General features: G+C 42.9%; 1 protein-coding gene and 1 non-coding gene across 9 annotated transcripts in view; one reads left to right on the forward strand and one right to left on the reverse strand.

Annotated features, from left to right (window-relative positions):
* Positions 1 to 18,260, forward strand: part of LOC124619437 (dystrobrevin beta) — a 611,344-nt gene that overhangs the window by 380,582 nt on the left and 212,502 nt on the right. The gene's annotated exons all lie outside the window — the stretch shown is intronic.
* On the reverse strand, positions 17,616 to 17,689 carry Trnas-cga. The gene has a single exon. It is a non-coding gene; the product is annotated as a tRNA-Ser (tRNA).

The raw sequence follows: 18,260 nt of genomic DNA on the forward strand, positions 1-18,260 counted from the left end.
TTTCTCTTTTGTACTGTGTATTGATTTGATTTTTATTTTGTTTGAATTTTCTAATTTGTTCATACTCTTCAGTGTCTGTAAAGGCTACAGGTGTTGTGTCATTCAGATCATCATCTACCTTTGTAGATAAATTAGTGAACTGATCCGAAAGTTCGGCTACTTTCTCCGATAGTGTACTTATTTCCTCAGTCTGTTTTTCTGAACCAAGTTTCAGAGTATCTACTGTGTCCTTTAAGTTTTCCTGAGTTTTTGCAAGTTGCGTAACCGAATCGATAGATGCAACTGAGTCAAATTTTACTTGCAAGGTCTCATGATTTTCATGAACAATAGTTTGCAGTTTTTTTATGGCTGCTTCGTGATTCTGTAATGCATTTTCATGCCGCGAAAAAATAGGTTGAAAATGCTCACAAATTTGTGTTTTTACGTCATTACAGACTTTTTGACATTTCGATTCAATGCTATGTAACTCAGTAGTTAAATCTTCACGTGTTTGTTCAAGAGTTTGTTCCAATGAGTCTAACTTTTTAAGATTTTGTTCCATTGTGTCTAACTTTTGAAGCTTTAGCTGTGTTTGTCCCATTTGTTGTATTAATTGTAATAACAATGCATTGGTGTCTGAAACATGTTCCTCAGTGCTTTTCGGCAGTGAATTTGCACCGGAAACATTCACATTTTGACCAGCAGAAAATGTGTCTTGACTTATTTGAGAAAACGGTGAGGATCCAAAACCTGAATCTACAGTATTTGCGAGATCGTGTCGTGTCATTTCGGCTTCCTGAGGCGAGCTATTGCCGACCGATCGATCGATAATGCTTCCCTCTTCACTAATTGTTTCACTGTCCACGCCATTGTTTGACGCCCGCTCCATTTCCCTGTGCACAATTACCAAATTACTACTTTGAACATTAGTAAATTCATTACTCGGCGGCGCTGATAAGCTACGCTCGTCGTCACTATTATTTCTCAGTTTAGTTTGGAGCCTAGTGTTACGTTTTTCACACGCCATAATTGTCACAATATTTCACACGATAACACAGAAAAGCACAATTTGAAGTGCAAAAATAGGAGAACACATTAACATAGCACTGAAAATAATATCTAGTTAATTGCAAGCGTAGCTGCGAAATACTTGGTGCAAATCTATATGCATGCCACAACTGTTTTACTGTACAACAATGAAAGGCTGCAACTACAAAGGACTATACCTTTCACAAATCACTTACCTCACAAAAATCTTCGCTGCTCAAGCTACTGCAATACAGCGAGCGCCACTACTGCCAGCTAAATAAAAGATTCAAACTATGGAAGGCACTAACTACTGATAGGGATAGTTAGCAAATGAAAGATATTAATAGAGAACAAACAATGTATTTACCTTGATATCATCATATATAAATATAGCAGTTCATGACAAATTACAAAACTCCGCCATCTCTCTCCCCACGTCCACCACTGCTGGCGGCTCACATCCAAATGCGCAACGCTACGCACTGTTCACAGCCAGCTGCCTAACACTACAATGGCGAGTATTACAACAATGCAAAGCAGACACAGACTGCACACAGCACAGCCAGTGATTTTCATATTGAGGTGGCGTTACCAATAAAAAAACCTAAACAGCCTACTTACAAGTGTAACTGTTAAAAGTTGATTAGGATGGAACAGCGCTTACACACCTGGACTCTGATTCGGTGCTCGTGGACGTCCAAATTCTGTCCGGCCATAAAGCCGTCCTCTCACTCGACGTGAAAATGCACGTGGACGAGCGGCAGGTGTCGTCACAACGTGGAATTCCACGATTCCCTACACTGCGGACCGTGAAATAAAGAACCTGGCTTCTTAGATTTTTGCTTCGTGGAGAGAAATGTGACCAATGAGATGCGACATCATTGTACATCACAAGCGTCGAGAATGCGTCGTTTTAGCTACGATTTGTTAATAAAATGACAGAAAACTGCGTATCGGTAGGGAAAGACTTCCTGTAGTTAATATTTTAGTGTTCTAACTTGTGTGCTACGAGAGTAGACTGTTTCAGTGCTACAGAATGTTATCAAAAGCCCATCTTCTTGGTACAATTTGTTTATTGAATATCAAATAATGACATTTGTAGATAAGTCTTTAGACAGTGCATTTTATATACGGAGGCCAACTCGGCGTGTGGAAGCTACAGCGTAGTTGCAGCGTTGTCGGCTACGAGTGTAGGTTCGCGTCAACCTCTATCCTATTTTTTTCTCACCTACTGTTTTCTATAAGGTTCTGATCTTGTTATACATTTAACAGAAGCACTATGTATCTCAAAGTGGAAGTTATTTAGGGTAACAATGTGTATTTGCTGCAACCCTTGTTGCAAAGGCCAACGACAGGGGCTTCGCCAATGGACAGAAACCTTTACGTGACTGCCAGTCTGTTTCTGAGAGGAAACACAGGTTACGCGATGGAAGTTTTTTTTTCATTATGAAACTTTCTGTAAAATAATCATACCTCTCTCTGGTTTTATGGATTGGCTCATATTTGTATGTTAGCGGTAAATATCTTTTTCAGTAATGGTGAACAGATTCGAAAAAAATCTCCCATTCCATTCAAATGAAATTACAAAACGAATCTGATCTTGAAACCTATGTGATGTAAGAGTTCAGAATCTTCTTCGCAATTTTCCTCGGTCTTTTTGACAGTCGCTAACAGAGTTAACGCAGCAATTTTATGCGCGTCCATTTTCGTAAAGAAACTGCGTGGTTTGAGAGTCAAATAAAGCCGGCAGCAGCCGCTGAAGAGCGCTGAGAGCGCAAATCACGTCAACAACTCGTCCCGCGTGCCGACGGTGCGGTCTCTAGCGAGGTCGGATGTCTCATCCGTGTCCACATCAAGGTTACCTGCCTAGTCCCTTATGGACACGACTATAAAGGTTTTGGTGTCCTGAACCATTCCGAATTTGTAGTCCGTTTTTAATGATCTCGTCGTTGGCGATACCTTAAATCCTTCAAGCTTTAGTGACTTCTTGTCGTTATACACCACACATCAAAAAAAGTTTTGCATCATCCCAGTGCCCAGAGCCCCTGAAGATAGACGTTGTCTGTATAATAGACACAATCCCTTTGACTGTTCAGAGATGTCACTAAACCCGCCCAAAGATGTAAACAACCGTGCATGATCAGCGCCTACTAGACGGATGGGGTCCACATGCAGGTAATTGACAGTCATTCCATCAAGAAAGAAGTACAAGGCTTGTGCTTGTAGTTCAACATGCCTAGACGGCCAATACAACGGTTCGATCGCGTCCGAATTGTTACTTTGTGCCCGGAAGGGCTCTCAACAAGGGAAGTGTCCAGGCGTCTCGGAGTGAACCAAAGCGATTTTGTTCGGACATGGAGGAGACACGGAGAGACAGGAACTGTCAATGACATGCTTCGCTCAGGGCGCCCAAGGGCAACTACTGCAGTGGATGACCGCTACCTACGGATTATGGCTCGGAGGAAGCCTGACAGCAACGCCACCATGTTGAATAATGCTTTTCGTGCAGCCACAGGACGTCGTGTTACGACTCAGACTGCATGCAATAGGCTGCATGATGCGCAACGTCACTCCCGACGTCAATGGCGAGGTCCATCTCTGCAACCACGGCACCATGCAGCGTGATACAGATGGGCCCAACAAAATGCTTTATGGACCACTCAGGATTGGCATCGCGTTCTCTTCTCTGATGAGTGTCGCATATGCCTTCAAGCAGACAATCGTCGGAGACGTGTTTGAAAGCAACCCAGTCAGGCTGAACGCCTTAGACACACTGTCCAGCGAGTGCAGCAAGTTGGAGGTTCCCTGATGTTCTGGGGTGGCATTATGTGGGGCCGACGCACGCCGCTGGTGGTCATGGAAGGCGCCGTAACGGCTGTACGATACGTGAATGAAATCCTCCGACTGATAGTGCAACCATGATAGGCAACATATTGGCGAGGCATTAGTCTTCATGGACGACAATTCGCCCCCCCCCCCCTCACCCCTGGTGCACATCTTGTGAATGACTTCCTTCAGCATAACGACATCGCTCGACTAGAGTGGCCAGCATGTTCTCCAGACATGAATCCTATCGAATAAGCGTGGGATAGATTGAAAAGGGCTGTTTATGGATGACGTGACCAACCAACCACTCTGAGGGATCTTCGCCGAATCGTCGTTGAGGAGTGGGACAATCTGGACCAACAGTGCCTTGATGCACTTGTGGATAGTATTCCACGACGAATACAGGAATGCATCAATGCAAGAGGACATGCTAATGGGTATTTGAGGTACCGGTATGTACAGAAATCTGGACCACCACCTCTGAAGGTCTCGCTGTATGGTGGTACAACATGCAATGTGTGGTTTTCAGGAGCAATATAAAGTTCGGAAATGATGTTCATGTTGATCTTTATTCCAATTTTCTGTACGGGTTCCGGAATTCGCGGAACCGAAGTGATGCTAAACTTTTTTTAATGTATTTGAAATATATTTTATGTACAATATGTTTCAACCGTAACGTCACAGATTTCACAAAGCATTTGTAAGTAATGTAACAGCAACTGTGATCTGTAAAGTGTAACGATGATTTAAAAAATGTTTTACCTTGTATTGAGTAGTTGATATACGATACTGCAGGAATTTGAAAATTGACAACAGGATGAAAGTGGCCAGTAGTGTACTAAATTGTGTAATAAAGTTCATCTTTGTAAAAAGGTACCGACAGCCTTTATTGCAATAAGAATGGTTGTAGCAGTCAGGAAAAGGATGGAATTTTTTGTTTCACTGATTTTGCAGATGTGGATGATGTTGGACGATCAAAAACTCCTGCCTTTAGTTTTACCACTGTAACTTCAGTTAACTTACGCTCTACGTATTCTGTTCTTCAACCATTTATTATTCAAAGATGGTAAGCTGCTTCGTAGGATCTCGTTGCATGTGTAATACTGTCCGAATGACTCCCGTGCTAAGAAAGCTTTTTGGGTGGTATTCTGTCCTTCAACCAACTCGTTTTGTGATTTGCCGAATGATGGGAAAGAAATCGGCCATGGCCTTTCCAAATGAATAGTCTCAGCATTTGTTTTAAGCAATTTAGGGATCCCATGGAACACCTGAATATGCGTGACTGGGCGGAGATTTGAAGTAAGTTCCTCTCAAGTAAGAGTCCAGTGGATTAACTGCTGCACTATCTCACTCGACACCAACTATTAGAAACGTCATGTTGTGGGAAGATAGGCTAGATTCTCCTGTAGGTACTAACTATGGCGCTACAATTAATTGCTACAACGTATTCTTACTATATTACGGTGTGCAGTTTCCCCTTGTTTTCTAATTTTTTTTTATTTTTCTGCTTGTCTATCCATACCACAATTCTTATAGATGTGGTGCTAATTAAAATTACATGATCTCTTGTCTGATAGACTGCTACTGCGTCTTTGGTTTCGGAAACAGCAGGTGACACATTGCGTCAGATAACATCCACCGACACTGGTAATGTAAAGACAGCATCAGCTAGCAAAAACGATGGTTGAAAATCCATACTAAGTTGGCGGATTCGCCGATGGTTGAGAAGAAGCTATTTAAAGAACTCTCAGTGTACTGCATCAAAAGTAACAATAAAACTCAATGAACAACCCGAAGAACCTTTTTGTACAAAAGATGAGTGAACTCGGCGTATGTGACAACTTTTATTTGCTGTAATCCGTTAATATTACTGTCTACAACAAGAAGTAAGGCACGTCGAACTTAACAAGCAGCACCCATCATTAATTCACTAGTCAAGTGATATTGTTCTATTGTTTTTAATAAAATTCTTAATAACAGTGGACTACCGATGAATGTGTAAACATAACAGACGGCCAATTCCCGTTCTTTCGTTGCCATCCGAAATTAGTAGTATCGACATATTGCAGTCTTCTCCAGCGAGTTAAGAAACAAAACAAATTTCCAGATCCTCGGTGCTCCAGCATCTAATGGGTGTACCTCTAGAAGCACGCTATGAAGTTACTACTGAGACATGTGATAACATGGGTTATGCAATTTGTCTTAGTTTATGAGTGTGACTTTGACGTCTAATTACACTCTTGGAAATGGAAAAAAGAACACATTGACACCGGTGTGTCAGACCCACCATACTTGCTCCGGGCACTGCGAGAGGGCTGTACAAGCAATGATCACACGCACGGCACAGCGGACACACCAGGAACCGCGGTGTTGGCCGTCGAATGGCGCTAGCTGCGCAGCATTTGTGCACCGCCGCCGTCAGTGTCAGCCAGTTTGCCATGGCATACGGAGCTCCATCGCAGTCTTTAACACTGGTAGCATGCGTGGACGTGAACTGTATGTGCAGTTGATGGACTTTGAGTGAGGGCGTATAGTGGGCATGCGGGAGGCCGGGTGGACGTACCGCCGAATTGCTCAACACGTGGGGCGTGAGGTCTCCACAGTACATCGATGTTGTCGCCAGTGGTCGGCTGAAGGTGCACGTGCCCGTCGACCTGGGACCGGACCGCAGCGACGCACGGATGCACGCCAAGACTGTAGGATCCTACGCAGTGCCGTAGGGGACCGCACCGCCACTTCCCAGCAAATTAGGGGCACTGTTGCTCCTGGGGTATCGGCGAGGACCATTCGCAACCGTCTCCATGAAGCTGGGCTACGGTCCCGCACACTGTTAGGCCGTCTTCCGCTCACGCCCCAACATCGTGCAGCCCGCCTCCAGTGGTGTCGCGACAGGCGTGAATGGAAGGACGAATGGAGACGTGTCGTCTTCAGCGATGAGAGTCGCTTCTGCCTTGGTGCCAATGATGGTCGTATGCGTGTTTGGCGCCGTGCAGGTGAGCGCCACAATCAGGACTCCATACGACCGAGGCACACAGGGCCAACACCCGGCATCATGGTGTGGGGAGCGATCTCCTACACTGGCCGTACACCACTGGTGATCGTCGAGGGGACACTGAATAGTGCACGGTACATCCAAACCGTCATCGAACCCATCGTTCTACCATTCCTAGACCGGCAAGGGAACTTGCTGTTCCAACAGGACAATGCACGTCCGCATGTATCCCGTGCCACCCAACGTGCTCTAGAAGGTGTAAGTCAACTACCCTGGCCAGCAAGATCTCCGGATCTGTCCCCCATTGAGCATGTTTGGGACTGGATGAAGCGTCGTCTCACGCGGTCTGCACGTCCAGCACGAACGCTGGTCCAACTGAGGCGCCAGGTGGAAATGGCATGGCAAGCCGTTCCACAGGACTACATCCAGCATCTCTACGATCGTCTCCATGGGAGAATAGCAGCCTGCATTGCTGCGAAAGGTGGATATACACTGTACTAGTGCCGACATTGTGCATGCTCTGTTGCCTGTGTCTATGTGCCTGTGGTTCTGTCAGTGTAATCATGTGAAGTATCTGACCCCAGGAATGTGTCAATAAAGTTTCCCCTTCCTGGGACAATGAATTCACGGTGTTCTTATTTCAATTTCCAGGAGTGTAGTTAGTAGCTGCCAATACGTGAAAACCACCTGCAAACGAGTAATATCAACATCCTGAACGTCGTGAGTCATCTTGGACTGTGTTTTGCACTTGGCTTGCCTCATTTAGTGCGGAGCTGCGAGCAATTCATATTCTACGTTCGCTTTCACGTGTCACCTACGGGGACATGGACGGCATACATCTGACTCACGGAAGGATTTGCTGTGAGAAGAACACTTCTGAAGGCTTGGTTGATGATACTGTTCTCGACTGCTTTCTACCATGTGATATCTTCATTTCTACACATGTGCTACGACAATTTTCTCTATGACCCGTGCAACATATGAAAATCTTCGTCACTTCCTACATTATTCCTCCATTACAGACTACAGCACGTTCATCTTTCTCCGAGCGTTTACTGCACATTTCTTTATCCATCTTTTTAAACTAACATTTGATCCGCCTGCCTGATTGAAAGTAATCTTTTTTATGGCCGGTTTTTTGTAATCGTGTAAGGTTCCCTGTTTACATTTCTTCTTGTACTGCAGAGTGAAAGAGGCATATTGGTCAGCTAATATCCCACACAGACAACAGAAAGGAAGTATAATGTAGGAGTGTCCATGTGGAAGTTCTTCAGCAGTCATTCTGGTGTCACTGCTGTCCTATAAGAGGGTGCATCTCGTCTCATCTCATCTCACACTGAAAATTTTAGAGAATATTTGGGTTCCGGAGCAATGTGGCAACATGCGAGATAGTACTGACACTAGAATCACCTTGAAAGATATAGTGAAGAAAGGCAAAGCTGCATTTATAGCATTTGTAGATTTAGAGAAAACTTTCAATAATGTTGACCGGAATACACTCTTTGATATTCTGAAGCAAGTAGGTATAAAGTACTAGGAGCGAAAAGTTATCTGGAACCTGTACAGAAACCAGACTGTGCAAATATGGAAGAGTCTAAGGACATGAATAGAAGTAGTGAAAGAAACAAGGGAGAAATTAGGAAAGGGAATTAAAGTTCAGGGAAAAACAATTCTTTAAGATTTGCCCATGGCAATGTTGGAAGATCAGTTGAACGGAATAGAGAATCTTGAAAAGAGTTTATAAGAGGAACCAACAAAAGTAAAACAGGGGTACTGGAATGTAGTCGAATTAAATCAGGCATTGCTGAGGGAATTAAATCAGGAAATGGGACACGAAACGTAGTAGGTGAGTTTTGTTGTTTACACAGAAAAATGACGGATTGTTGCTGAAATAGGGAAGATATAAAATGCAGACTGGCAGTAGCGAGGAAAGCGTTTCTGAAGGAGTGAAATTTGTTAATATCGAATATAGATATTAGGAATTGTTTTCTGTAGGTTTTGGGTTTTGTGTGGAAGTGAAACGTGGTCGATAAACAGTCCAGACAAGAAAGAATAGAAGCTTTTGAAATGTGATGCTACAGAAGAATGCCGAAGGTTAGATGGATGGATCGAATAACTGATGAGGTACTGACGCGTACTGGGGAAATACAATTTGAGGCATAACTTGACTAAAATGAGAGATCGATTGATATGACACATCCTGAAGCATCAAGGACTCATCAGTTTGATAGTGTTGATAGTGGAAGGTAGTGCGTGCGCGCGCGCTAGTGTGTGTGTGTGTGGGGGGGGGGGGGGGGGGGCATTAAAATTATTGAGCAAGCCCAAGGCTTCGCTACAATACGGAGGATCAAGTAGATGTAGGCTGCAGTAGTTACACTTATATGAAGAGGCTGGCACACGTTAGATTAGCGTGGAGAGCTGCGTCTTCGCACTGAAGACAAAAAAAAACAGAAGAATGAAAAAGGAATATGGGAAGGAAAGATGAAAGTCGACCATGAGTGTTCTCAGTTGCTGTTGCGTGCTTGGTTCGCGGTGAAGATAAATTTGTTTGGAGAGTAGATTATGTGTACTTTCGCTCCAATAAGTCCTTAGTCAAGGAGCCCTCAAGTATGTATAAAACAGTTGTGTGACTCTTCAAGCGGTGCGACTGGTAGACGTAACATTTTTATTTTTAAATACTGACCGAGAATGTAACGCAAGAAAATTCTGAAATCTTAAAACAAAAAGAAAATACAGAATAATGCTCTGACGGCCTGAAATTATTGTATAAATTATTCATTCAGCATTACGCTGCCGATTGTATATATTGCTTGCATGAAGATTGAAAAAGGGAACATGTAAGTTAAGCATATTCAGTTTGTAAAACACAGGGCGATTTTTCTGATTATTTTATCATCACAGTTATATCTTAAGACGAATCCCTATGTCATACTCACACTATATTTCCTATTCGTGAATAATATGGTTTTATTGTGGATTTTTCTGTAAGTAAAAAAAGTAAAGAATCCTGTTAAACGGTGATACATGAGAGCTGCTAAAATCCCAGGCTTATGAGCCTGAGAATGAAACAGTGCCTTTCACTGTGAATAGAAGAGAAAGGAGGACATTATTTTCCGCAATATGGAAGGGAGACATGACACATTACTTCGCCCAGCTATTTCACTTTGATATCGATAAAAGATTGATGACTGATACCAGGTGCTATTTGCATCCAGGAACGGGTTCATTTTGTAATCAGCCATGGAAGTCGCCCATATTTCAGAAAATGGTTTGTGTTCGTCTCCTGCGTTGAAGTCACCAGTGCGACAAATCAGCTCCTCTCCTCTCTCTGCCGAAAGCGATAGTAGTAGACTCCGTACTGCTTTCAGCTGGAAAGTGTCCACTATGGGGCTACAGTTGTTTTTACTGTTGTTGAAGATCAGTAATTAAAATCAAAAGTAGTGACTACGGTTGTTCCATCGTTATAGGAGGTGCATCAGTTCCCAGCCCATAAACCTAGGCATTCATTTGATTTCTTTTTCCTTAAAGAGTTAATTGCTTTTCATGGTTTACGAAAGCAAAGACGAGCTGCAGTATAACATTTTTGTTCTTAGCTGGAAGTAAATATCCATTGTGCGTTATCTTACCTAAGTTTTCAAAAGTTCTGTATCCCACTCTCGTTTGGTGCCAAGACTTTGTCTTCAAAAGTTCGGAAATTGAATTAAAAGCCATGGCGAAAGGATATAAGTGAAAAAATTCGTTTATGACATTACCGTATTCTGTAAAAACGACTAGGGGTTACAAGGACTTTTGAATGACATGAGAATCTACTCGCACAGAAGATGGATTGAGAGTAAACCAAAGAAAGACGAAGGCGCTGAGGAGCGCCAGAAATGAAATTAGCAATGAACTTGGGACGAAAATTGGGGAGGCAGTGAAGATTTTGGCTCCCATGGAAGGAAAATAATCAGTCGCGAACAAAACAATGAGGACATAAAAGACAGACTACCAGAGACAAAGAGAGCCTTCCTCGCCACAAGAAGTATATTAGTGTCAAATAGCGGCCTTAATTTTAGGAAGAAATTTCTGAAACTAGGAGCATGTACGTTTGGTGCATAGAATTGAATGAAAATGGATCAAAGACTGTGGAAAAACTGAAGGGAAAGAAGAATCGAAGTGTTTGTGATGTGGTTCTTGTAAACTACTCCCTCCTTCCTTCCTTCCGTCTTCCAACTATTGCCCACATTAAACTATGGGCAGTCCAAGAAATTAATAAGCAAAGTTTTTTTATGAAGATTTTGAGAGGAGCGGAGATTACAATAAACTTTCAAGTTTTCTTAGCTTGTCATGTTGAGATGGCTCCAGTTCTTCATGTCTAGGGGTCTGATTCATGAAGCAGAAAATTTAACATCAGGTCCTCACGGTTAGTTTGAACTAAATAAATTTGAAGATTGTTGCTGCAGAATTTTTTAAGGAAATATATTTTCCACAGATTTTCTCTCATTTTAGTATGTCACACAGTACTTGGTTTTTCACATTAACAAAGCCAAAATTACATTGTTCGCCCCTATTACACAAAAATACATAGGATAATATGAGAGGCACGTTTACGACTCTCACTCTGCGGAAATAACTATTCCAAAAGGTTTACAATTCTTCTTAACAAATGCATTCCTACTAGTTTTATTTACATTATTAATTTCGATTATTATTTCATATATCAATGCAGAAATTAAACACAGTAAACAGTACAGGATTGCGCAATTAACAATAGAAATTTTAAGTGTGCAAATAATTCGTAATTTCAAAGTTTCTTTAGAAAATCATTTTAACTGTACATTCAGAATTAGTACTTATCAATTACAACATCGCAACTAAAATATTTTATGAAGTAATTCCTTTTCATAAACTTTAGCTTGAAATATAACATACCGTGTATAAAATTATAAGAAAGTTTTCAGAAAAGCAACTGAGATAATATTGACCTGTCAAGAATTCGAAAAATAATACTGGTATCGACAACTACTGTTGAGGAAAAGTAATGCTAGAGGAGAATATCCCGTTACGTGCTACTGAAGGACACCGAAAGTTAAGTGAATATAAAAGAAAGGGACTCTCCACAGAACTGGTGAGGAGAGAAGAGTGTGGGAAACGCTAACTACTAGAAGAAGAGAGACGGCGTGAATGATTTGATCATCACGAAGTAGACGACATTAAGGAATTCTGCTCCCTTGAAAGCAAAATAACCCATGACGGACGAAGCAAGGAGGACATAAGAAGCAAACAAGCACAGGCAATGAGGGCATTGTTACATAAGAGAGGTTCACTGGTATAAACTGTAGGGCTTAATCTGATGAAGAAATTTCTTATAAAGTACGTCTGGAGCTGAGCTTTGTACGGTAGTGAGACATGGACTGTAATACCGGGAAAACAGGTAATCGGAGCGTTTGCGATGTGATGCTATAGAAGGATGTTGAAAATTAGGTGGACAGGTAAGATAAGGAATGAGGTGGTTCCCTACAGACTCTGCTAAGAAAGTAATATGTGGAAAACACTCACAAGAAGACACAGGATAACAGAACAGGTATTCAAATCTTCGAGTAGTACTAGGGGAATATGTACAGGGTAAAAAATGCCAAGGAATGACATATATCGAACAAATAATTGAGGACGTAGATATGCACGTGATACTCTGGGATGAAGTAGTTGGCACACAAGAGGAATTCATGATGGGTGGCATCGGACCAGGCAGAAGACTGAGGACTCGAGGAAAGAAAGAGAGACCTATCTCAGTCTGCCGTTTCAGCTTTCGTTCGATGATTGAAACAAGGAACCGTAATAAGATCTTTTCCACAGAAACTTTTTCGAAGCATCGAATTCAGTATTTCAGTCTTGTGTGTATCCTCCACTCTGATGGCAGTATGGCCGCTGAGAGTCTCTCAAGCTTGGACACCTTCAAAGATTTCTCCGGATCGGCAGCCGTGGTGATATGTTGACATCACGTCCAATCGAACTTCACATATGTTGATTAGTGTCAGGTGTGAAGACGCCGACCGTCGTGGTATTATGTCGGTATCTCGAGCTCGTAGCAATATATAAACGTGTTGTGTTGCATTATCTATGAGTTCCGTGCAGAGGAGGAAGATTTGTCGTGACTCATTAACATGTCGCTAGGCTTTTGTGTTTGCTAATATCATTAACTGGATCACCTCGCTTTCTTACGTTCGTAAATTTAAGAGACAAGACACCTATTTGGGGGAGCAGGATGGAAATCTTCATCCTGCTAGCCTTTATTTGGTTTCTCTAAAAAGGCTTATTTCCTGCTCATCCAATCCGATCCAATACTACCTGTCTGAATGGTCGAAGTTCGTGAAACGTTAACTTTAATCTTCTTTCCTCTCAGGGTTTCGGGGTGTGTGTCGACCATACTACCTCCTCATTAACTTCGTTTATCTTCTCTTGAGGAGGAGGAGAATCTCATCACTGTTGTTAGCCTACATCGAAAAGTTGAATGATGCCACTAACCGTCAAATGTCTATATCCCTGCGTCTCGTAGTCTGCTTGTTCCATAAGGAACAGTTCGTTTCATATCACGTGCTAGGCTGCGGCGGAGCAGCACACGTAATTGCAGCTGAACAATAGGCGAAGTCTACAGAATTACATAAAGTCCGCATGTATACTGCGCAAGCACTTGTGCAGTGCGTGGCGGAGGATAATAATTCTATTACGAATCAAAGCAGTGGACAGGTTTAGCTGTGCTAACAAGCAAAGGAAGTTTGATTACAAGTTCGATATGCCTCCTGGAACTACGTCCCGTCGGGGGAAGTACATGCAAGAGGTTTATCTTCTGGACCTAACGAAGAACATGCTACTTACGATATTAGCGATGGTCTAATTAATCGTATTAGTAGCGCAAATTAACCGTAAGGGATTTGTATGCTTTGACGCTGATAGTAGTTAATAAATTAATGTGTAAGATTAATAATCCTAAACATTGTGATCGGCTGTGGTGCGTACGTATTTCCTTTGTTACAACACAATCGGGGGTAACTAGTCAGGCAATGTAGCTAATGATTCTACAGAGGGGTCCAAAAAAATGTGTCCACTGTTTAAAAACCCATAGCTTGCAGACTAATTGACGGAGTTGTCTCATTTTTGGTAAAAGTGTAGATTAACGTCCAACTTAAAGATATCACTGTAGGTGTTCGAAATGGTCAACATTAACATCTACACGAACTACTGACTGCAACGTGTTCAGTTGGATATTTGCACATGAATGTACGATGGGTTCTCGAAGTTCATCCAATGTGCGTGGATATTTGCACATGAATGTACGATGGGTTCTCGAAGTTCATCCAATGTGCGTGGCTTTTGTCGATAAACGACGTCCTTTAGTGTTCTCCACAGGTAAAAGTCCAGAGGAGTTAGGTCTGGGGAACGTGGTGGATACTCCACAGCACCTCTACGGCCTGTCCATCTTCTTGGTAGATTTTCGTCGAGATACGCCCTAACACGATTTTGGTAGCGGGCTGGAGCACCATCTTGTTGAAAGTAAACTCTTCCGTCTCCATACAAGTCTCGGATGGCAGGTAAAATGGATGTCTGAGGCTTCTGAAGGTACACCTCATCGGTAACTGTGCCGTCCAAGAAGAATGGCCCAATCAAGCCCCGGTAAGACAACCCACACCACACATTTACTCCTGGCAAATTCACAGCTTTGTCTACATGGACGTTCGTATTTTAGGCGGCCCAGTAGATGCAATTGTTGCGATTTACTGTACCATTGAGTTTGAACTGTGCCTCATCAGACCACACAATCATCTCTGCAAACTCGTCATCGTTGCGCACCATGTTAGTAAACCACGCACACTACTCCATTGTACGATCTGGGTCGTCCTCGTTCATTGCGTGGAGCAATCGTGGGATGTAGCACTTCCAATTTGCTGTCTTCAAAATTCGCCGAACACTTGAGCGACTCACTCCAGTTGCACGGGCACACTGTCTCACAGACTTCTGTGGTGAGCGAGTGAATTGTCATAACACACGACAGGAGTTAGCTGGACTTCTTACTGTTACAGGTCGTCCAGATCGTTGTTTGTGTGGATCTTTAACACAGCCTTCGGCTTCAAATTTGTCTCGAATGCGACGAATCGTTAAACGTGTCGGTGGCTCTGTTTGATACTCATTTCGCCATTGCCGTTAAACCTCATTGATGTCTTCGTACTTAAAATACCAATTAAAAACTTACTTCCTTTCATCGAATGTAAGCCTCGCGCCAGCCATGCTTACTCGAGTAACTAGGTGCAACAAAGAACAAAACACTGACTATCTGGCGACTGTCACCTGACAAAACAAAACAACGCATTACAACGCTTGTGTGGCGATTGCTGGAACTACAAACTATTACACTGCCAAAAATGAGACAACTTCGTCAATTAGTTTGCCACTTATGGACTTTTAAACAGTGGATACGTTTTTTTGGACCCCTCTGTATATGGTAAGGTGTAAGGAGCGAAATTAAAAAAAAAGTTAATGCAGTATCTTCGTTTTGTTTTAGAGCGAACAAGACATACAAAACGCCCCTCATATATTCATAATAAGACGCGGTTTTTTTAAGTTTGCCCTTGGTGTCCCTTATTGCCATGGTTGTTAGATTCCCGGTGAATGTCGGCCTGTAGCTCAGCTGTGTACGTCGCATGTTGGACCTGGGCAAAGGCGACAGTATTGTTGTAGCGGATGGATTCCGGTTCGCGGCTGCGTTTGTGTGTTTCCCGCGTGCCCTAATTCGCGGAGAATGGCGCAGCGAGCCACCCTTTTGCCAGGGAGGGGTGGCGGAGGGTGGTAGGGGGTGCGGAGGAGAATCGGCGTTTCTCTTCATTAGTGGCGACGGTCGGGGGCGGTGGTATTGGGCCCGCCATCCATCACGTGGCATCGCGCGCCCTAATGAAGGCGCTTTCCCACTTCGCGGCGGCGGCGGGTGTCGCTCTGAAACTGGCCCTCCCCCCCCCCTCTCTCACTCTCTCACACTCACTCTCTCTCTCTCTCTCTCTCTCTCTCTCTCTCTCTCTCACTCTCATTACAGGGGACGCCGTTACTGCGACGTGCGTCCGCTCCAGTTGTCGCAGCAGAGCTGTCTCTGCATTCCGGTTGCGCGCAACGAATCTGGCAATATACATAAAATCAAGTTAGATGCGAGGTTCTCACTGCTACCCAATAAACATGCGTCACCGTGATAACATAACGAAACAAAAGTCAGATTCGCGTGAAGTGTTCTGCATGCTTCCGCATGCAACAGCTTAGCATTTCAGTGCAACCGCACAAAGACGCTAGGCGTGATGCCATCTATATTCTCTTTATAAGAAAAGATTATGCAGCTGGTTTCTCATTCACAAATTGTATTTCACTGTCGTTCGTTTAACCCATTCATAGTTAAAATTTATTTTGCGTATATTTGAAAAATAAAAGGTCAAAAACTGTCTTCCTTAGTGATGATTAATTTATTTTCACTACAAAAAAAAAAAAAAAAAAAATCTAAAGTGGGTCACACGTTTCCCACGAACTTAACTAGATCCATGTTTTCATGTGAACCTAGGATTTTCAGCGTTAAACTTTTAATTTTAGAATGATTTTATCGTAATGGCTATTATGGAAAAAAAGTATAACACAGGCTGTGTCAAAAAGAGTCATCCAGTTTCGCACGTCTATCCTTCTGAAACTGATAAACATATACAGTGAATTTTATTTGTTAATGAACGGGAAACTCAAAAAGTTTTTTCATACCTTTTCATATGTGTTCAGTATGCTCCCTTGAGATACTCGGCATAAGCCGGCCGAAGTGGCCGTGCGGTTAAAGGCGCTGCAGTCTGGAACCGCAAGACCGCTACGGTCGCAGGTTCGAATCCTGCCTCGGGCATGGATGTTTGTGATGTCCTTAGGTTAGTTAGGTTTAACTAGTTCTAAGTTCTAGGGGACTAATGACCTCAGCAGTTGAGTCCCATAGTGCTCAGAGCCATACTCGGCATATGACAAGCGGTATTCAAATCGTTCTCACACTGCAGCGAGCATGTATTTAGTTACAGCTTCCACAGCTGCTGTTATGCGATGTCTCAGTTCATTCATTGTTCTTGGTAACGCAGGCACATAAGCAGAGTCTTTTATAAACCCCACAATAAATAGTCACATACAGTCAGTCCGGTGACCTTGGAGGGCAGTAATCATTTGGTCCAGTGCGACCGATTCGTCGTTCAGTAATCTTTTCATTTAATAATTCCCGCACTTCCAGATGCCAGTGTGGCGGTGCCCCATCCTGTTGGTAAATGAAATCAATCGAATCAGTCTCCAACCGTGGGAAACGAAAGTCTTCAAGCATATCGAAATATGTGCTTCCTGTAACAGTGTTCTCGGCAAAGAAAAATCGACCATACACCTTTTCCCGTGAAACTGCACAAAATACATTAAATGTTGTTGTACAACTTAGTGTGATTGTTCTGTATCTCATATTCCTACATTATGACGGTTCACATTTCCGTTGAAATGGAATGTGGCCTGGTCACAAAACACTAAGCGTAGAAGAAGACTGTCATCCTCCATGTTGCCAAGAACGAAACTACAGAACTCCACACGTTGTTGTTTTACACCTTCACAAAGAGCTTGCAGTAGCTGAATTTTGTATGGTTTCATGTGTAATCTTCAGCGCAACATACGCCAGACGCCCAACCTGTTTCTGGGAATTGTTCATACCATCGTCTACTGCTGTGTGCTGTAGGATGATGCACACTATACCTGAAACTCCCTGGCAGATTAAAACTGTATGCCGGGCCGAGACTCGAACTCGGGACCTTTGCCTTTCGCGGGCAGTGCTCTACCATCTGAGCTACCCAAGCACGACGCACGACCCACGACCCGTCCTCACAGCTTCAATTCTGCCAATACCTCGTCTCCTACCTCCGCTGCAGAGTGAAAATCTCTTTCTGGGCACACAATACCTGGTACTAATGTCACACTCAACAGCTATTACTTATTCGCAGTGCGCAAAACGTAGAACGCAAAGCGCTTTCTGCGTCCCGACACCATTTTTACTAGAACTGAAGTGATCGTACACTACGGCTACGTAGCGGGAACCGTGTAAAACTCGAGAGTTTGCTCTATCCAACAGTACGTTGTTCACGCAAATATCTCAAATAACATAGTAGTTATGATTTTTTAAAAAATCGGATGACTGTTTTTGATACACTCTGTAGATCAGCACCAAAACACATTGCTCTCCTGACAATAAAAATATGAAATCTCGCGCACACGTTTTCAACGTAACATTTGAAGATGGCTTTGACATACCACATACCAATGTTTTCTACATTCTGTGAAGTTTCCTGTGGCATATACGTTCCACTACATACAAATGGTGTACAACAAACAGTTACTGATGTGTGTAGTAATGTTTCGAAAAAAAAAAAAA

This window comes from Schistocerca americana, chromosome 6 (assembly GCF_021461395.2).
Source record: "Schistocerca americana isolate TAMUIC-IGC-003095 chromosome 6, iqSchAmer2.1, whole genome shotgun sequence".
In the NCBI taxonomy this organism is placed as follows: domain Eukaryota; kingdom Metazoa; phylum Arthropoda; class Insecta; order Orthoptera; family Acrididae; genus Schistocerca; species Schistocerca americana.